Below are 6,154 nucleotides of genomic sequence, written 5' to 3'. Positions count from 1 at the left end.
ACAAATAATTTCACCAAGTTTTACATTTAAAATCAACAAACAACAAATAAAATGAGTTTTTGTTTGCATAACTAAAACAATAACATTGCCAATGATGTCCGGATTTTAAATGACAACATGACTGACAACAGTTTATCTTATAGCATGTTCACATATCTAATGTAAATGTCAAATATCTAATGTAATAAAACTGTTTTATTCTTCAGGGCTCCAGACTCATTCTTCCCACTGGTCGCTCTTTTGCGAACAATTTTATCAGTTGGTCGCATGAGCGCATGATTTGGTCGCAATATTTTTTTGTTTTGTTTTTGCTACAACATGGGATTAATCAATGCATGCGGATGAACTTTTATCATAGTTTATAGTTATATGGAAACGAAAGAGCATTGTATAGTATGACCAACAAAATGTTAGATAGATTAAACATAAATGTTCTTTTCTGTAGGCAAGGCCTATATGTTACGATGAAATTAGGTGATGCATGAACTGATATGAATGCCATTTTTATTTAACAACTACAATCACAGTAGTATATTGACTGATTTGTTGAACTTCCAACCTTGTAAGCATGTAATAATTATGACAACAAAGAACTGACAAATAAACCTGGTGTAAACATTAATATAAAAGTCAGTAACAAATCACACAAACTAAAGTAGATTGCAGAAATATAAAAACAATCTGTTGCTTTACCACACTACTTTAGGTAATTCAAAGTCACTGTAATAAACATATGTAAACATGTGGCCTGCACTTTTTAAACACTGTTAACTTTAGACAAGACTTTAAACTGTTTTGCTTACATCTATACCTTTCACTTTTTAAGACTAAAACAAAAGATGGATTCATTGTTATTCTTAATTAAACAATTACAATTAAATTTAGTCAAACAGGCAGAAAAAATGGTCGCAATCTGGAGCCCTGAATTACCATGTGCCGTTTTGAAGTACGTTCATATATACGCTTTCAAACATTTCCGCATGTAGCGTGCCATGGTTGCCAGTTTTTCACAACAAAATCCGCCCAATTGCTACTCAAAACTAGCCCAATCGCGTTTCAAGGGGGGTCCACCGGTAAAAATCGTTAAAATACATGTTTTTTGGAGGGGTTCCCCAAATCACGGACTTGGCAACACTATAGCGTGCCAACTTGATGCTTCCTCTGAAGACTGCTTAGATGTGTTCGACTTGAAGCGCTGCTTAGACCGATCGGTGTGTCATCAAAGTACTGCGAGAGCTATAAGAGAGCGGACGTCTCCTTATGCTTTCTCTCGCCATACTTTGATGTCATACACCGATCGATCTTCAAGTCGAACACACCTCTTTACTCTCGCGTGTCACGTGACCGAGTGTAATCGCAGCCTCTGCGGTTGAAAAATCGCGATATTGTCGCAAATGCAATTAATCGTTCAGCCCTATTTTCTATACAACAAAAATACTATTTTTCAGGACATGAAATATGGCAAAGCAGTTTGTATTATTATCATGTCTGATATACAGTCTCTTCCATCTAAGTTGGTAATTCTTGGCCAGAATAAGCTGCACAAAAGGTCAAAGGTCTAGCTACACAAGACTACACAGCAGTAAACAGGACAAGAGAGATCCAAACCCCCATTTACCTTAATTTTTTGGGCTACTAAAAATGTCTGAGGACTAAAAGACTTACTCAGACTCTAAAAACGACTTAGATGTGAAACCAATTTTGAGACTTAATGCTTTGCACATTTGCAAATTAAATTTTACTCAGTTTTAGAATTAACGGTCTGGTAAATTGGGCAGTAAAGCACTATGTCTGGTAGGCAAAAAAAATCCCACTCTGGTTAGCACATAACACATGCAGCCGCAGGCAGATCAGGGCAATATTTAATTAAATCAACTACTGGTTTTAATTCCAGTTATAATTTAAGACATCTTTCAAATTTAAGAGGAGAATCTCAATGGGTTTAACCACAAGTCAACCTCTTGTGATTGCCTCCAAGGTTTACTAAAATGCCTCAACTACCTCTGAGGTCTTCAAGTTATTCAGAATTTAAAGCATACATGTTTTTCATTCCATGATGATAGGATACAAGCAAAAATGTTTCTTCTGCAGTGTAGAGAACACTTTATCAGTCTAGACATGCAGAGAACACCAAGTAAATGACAAACAGAAGCATGGGGGGGGGGAAGAGATGGACACTGAGAGGAACTATAAATGGCTAATAAAGAGAAAATGATGTCTTAAACAAATCTGTAAAAAAGTAAAAAATAAAAAAATAAAATAAAATAAAGTTAATCTAAATAATGAACAATTATATGAATATAACAAACTGACAACAATGAAAGCCATTTCATGTCCCATCAGGTAGAACATTTCCCCCTCAAAATCAACCTTTTATATCAAAAATGTAAAAAGGGAAAATAAAAAAAAACAAAACAAAGGGAGAAGAATGGCACTGAGAGGATTGAGAAAGAAATTCCACATTTTATCTTTGCCTGGGGACATTTCCCCTGCTGCCAGCCGGTTCCTTCGCCACACGTCAATCCCAATTCGCTTCAGTTTGCCAGCAGCTATGCACTCAACCCAGTGAATATGACACTGAGAATCAATATTATGACAAATCTAATGAGAAAAGCCACTCAAGCACATCTCAGTCTCAAACCTTTGGCCAGGGCACATAGTGTCAGTGTTTTCTCAAAGGAGATGCGTTGTTTCCATGAGCAGGTTTTACAGATAGCTCATAGACGGCATTGGTTTGATTTATCATGCACTGAAATTCCACAAGGACTCTCGACCATGACCAACGCTGGGGTGTGGATTTTTATATGACACAGTTTCCACAGCATTCTGATCAAAGAGGAAGACTGAGAGGCATGGGCTATTTTCTTCGGGCTAGGGAGTTCATCTACAAAGGGTGCCCCCATCTATCCCCGAATTTCACTGTAAACATGCCAATGAAAGACCAGCATAGTAAAAAGAACAGTTGACATTCCTTCAGTGAACCGCTTAAGCTGACAGAAAACCACATTGTAGAAGCTCAACCACCGTAACGGTTAGGAAAATCACAAATAAAAGAGAATCCAGATGTATTTATGGCAGCACCTATGACTTCATCCAAATCATTTGCATGTCCATAATCAACTTCACTGACATTCATTCACACTATCTAACACATTAAATATGTAGTACACTCAAAAGCATACAAAAATAAAATAAAAATAAAAACATTTAAAAATATATATATTTTTTAAATATTATATATTATTATATTGGTATCTATTTTATGCTTTGGCTAATTTGTATAAATGTAAATGGGGGAAAAAAAAAATGTTTGTTTCCCCTAAACCTTATATATAGTGGGGCGTTAATAAAAAATTAAGGTAGACTTTATAAAATTATCAAATTGTACAAATGAGATTGTATGAAAGAGATCATACAAAAGTAGATTATATGAATATCATATGAGATTGTACAAAATGTGATAGTGTGGAATCGTACAAAATGAGATCATATGAAATAGTATAACTGATATTGTATGAAATCGTACAAAATTAGATTGTAAGCCTACATATTCTTACAAAAGAAATCATACAAAACTTTGCAAATGAAATCATATGAAACTTAAAATTTACCACCAATTTGTGTTGTAATAACTATAAAACAAATGTTAATATAAATACATATACATTTTACTTGTTTAATTCTTTAAGACACTTGTCCATTTTAACAGTGGAGGAAAGTGATAAAGTAATCAATATGCTTAACCTGTATAAAGTCATTTGGAAGAGCTGTATTGGGATGTCCATCTAAAACATTGAGTCTAAAATTATGAGCTTCAATTTGAGTGAACTTCATGCTCAACACAAACACCCACACACACCTGTTGCCTTACCTCTGTGAGATAGTCGTAATCTTGGATTCACAGTCTTTGCTGATTGAGTTGCAGAGCAGATCCACAGTGTCACGCAAAGCATGAAGGTCCACACGCCCCATGCCATCCTCACGCACTCCTCTTGAAGTCTCACACTGACTCCTTACAATCCACCACGAGCAGCCTCCATCCGCTGACAGACTGAATTGCCGGTTACAGAAGAAAATTAGTTTGCTGTCATCAGAGCAGTGTGCCGAAACTCACTTACGCTTAGGGTGTCTTTTGAGATGCTTCTGTGGATCCCAGTGTGAAGAAAGTGTCTAAACCATGCGCACTGCTGTGACTCAACACTGGCTGACTGTTCCTGTCACTCTTACCACAGGCGATGGATTCCTCAAACTCATAAGAATGTGTGAGTGCAAGCGTGTGTCAGACAACAAGCGCACTGATCTTGGAGAGCTTCCACCTCCTCTCTTTCCTCTCTCTCTCTCTCTCCTGTGTCTGAGAAATACTGCCCTTCCACGTGCCAGCCCTCTCTCCCCTCCTGACTGCTTCAACTCCCCTGCCGTACACATGGACAACAGCCAAACACTCCCATCCACCCCCACCCTTCTCTTTCACTCTCTCCTTCTGTCTATCTCACTCTCTTAGTTCCACCCTTGCGTTCTCCTCTATTTATGACATACATTTGTTCTCATCTTATGCATTGTGTTTACATGCAACTGAAAATTATAATTAATATTGGAATTCGTTATATTGTGGTTACTGCAACTGCAATTGGACAATGTAAGAAATTTCAATAAATCTGAATAAGACAGCTGACAAATGACTTAATTAATCAGAAATCATTGTCATATAAACACTTCTTCCCCAGAATATCCACATATAATATATTTATTTATGCACATGTCCAAATGAAAGTAATTATGCTAGATTTGTGGGGTGGGAAATAAATATGAAATAAAAATGTATATTAAATAAACATTAATACCAGTATTTCCTTTATGTCCTTAAAAGAATAAGGACTTTAAGCAACAGCCACTGATGGAACGACAACGGCATTCATCAAGACTGGGACTTGTCAGTGACCAAATCTTTGCATCATATCACTGTACATTATTTGTTTGTTATATATTTGACACTTTCTCTTTCAGTGGCTCACTTTCTCTTTCTGTGAAGTGGTTGAGCAGTTGTCCTCTAATAAAAATTCTGGATTTTACTAAGTAAATAAAATAAAATAAACTTCTTGTCCTCGCTCTTTATCTCTTACTGTAACGGAAGAGGTCAGTGCCTCGGGAGGAGTGAGCAGAGTGAATCAGTGGGGTGCGTTGGGTTCGTGGTACATACTGTCATCCAGGAGGGCAGCCCGGCGGATTGTTGGGATCCGTGTTTGAGGCCACTGAAGGGGCACTCCATTCAATTGGACTGACGATCATCCTTGGTGGGATGATACTTTCCGGTTCTTCTGGACCTTCCACATGACTATGAATGCGTGACAAGGCGTCTGCCTTGACGTTCTTGGGACCAGGGCGATACGTAATGGTAAAGTTGAACCTGGTAAAGAGTAACGCCCATCGTGCTTGGCGGGGATTTAGACGTTTAGCCTCACGAAGATACTGGAGGTTTTTATGATCGGTCAGTACGGTGAATGGATGGGCTGCCCCTTCCAGCCAATGCCTCCACTCCTCTAATGCCAGCTTGATGGCCAGTAGTTCTCTGTTGCCGATGTCATAATTAATTTCCGCCGGGCTGAGCTTCCTTGAGAAGAAGGCACATGGGTGGAGTCGGGCTGGGTTCCCCTGCTGCTGGGATAACACTGCCCCCACTCCCGTAGTGGAGGCGTCGACTTCCACGACGAATGGGAGGTCGGGATCTGGATGGACTAGGAGTGGGGCGCTAGTGAAGGCTCTCTTGAGGGAGGAGAAAGCTTCTAAGGCCGCGGGTGTCCAGGACAGAGACTTGGGTTTCCCTCGGAGTAGGTTGGTGAGGGGGCTGGTGATCCTGCTGTAGTCGAGAATGAAGCGACGGTAGAAGTTGGCAAATCCGAGGAATCGTTGGAGCTCCTTGATAGTAGTAGGTTCTGGCCAGGAGGTGATGGCTTCCACCTTCCCTTCGTCCATCTGGATACCGGTACGATAAATGTTATATCCCAGGTATTGTACCGTGGGTTGGTGGAAGGTGCACTTTTCAGCCTTGAGGAATAGGTGATGTTCTCTCGGGCATTGGAGGACCTCCGCAATGTGCTGGCGATGTTCTGCCGGGCTCCGGGAGTAGATGAGGATGTCATCTATGTAGACAATGACG

At 39.3% G+C, this 6,154-nt stretch overlaps 1 pseudogene; it reads right to left on the bottom strand.

Annotated features, from left to right (window-relative positions):
- The window catches only part of LOC107672589 (semaphorin-3E-like), a 43,616-nt pseudogene extending 39,211 nt beyond the window's left edge, over nt 1-4,405 (bottom strand).
- Nucleotides 4,406-6,154: the final 1,749 nt, after the last annotated feature.

This window comes from Sinocyclocheilus anshuiensis, unplaced genomic scaffold (assembly GCF_001515605.1).
Source record: "Sinocyclocheilus anshuiensis isolate Anshui unplaced genomic scaffold, SAMN03320099.WGS_v1.1 scaffold28, whole genome shotgun sequence".
NCBI lineage: Eukaryota > Metazoa > Chordata > Actinopteri > Cypriniformes > Cyprinidae > Sinocyclocheilus > Sinocyclocheilus anshuiensis.
This window is presented reverse-complemented; position numbering and strand designations above follow the sequence as displayed.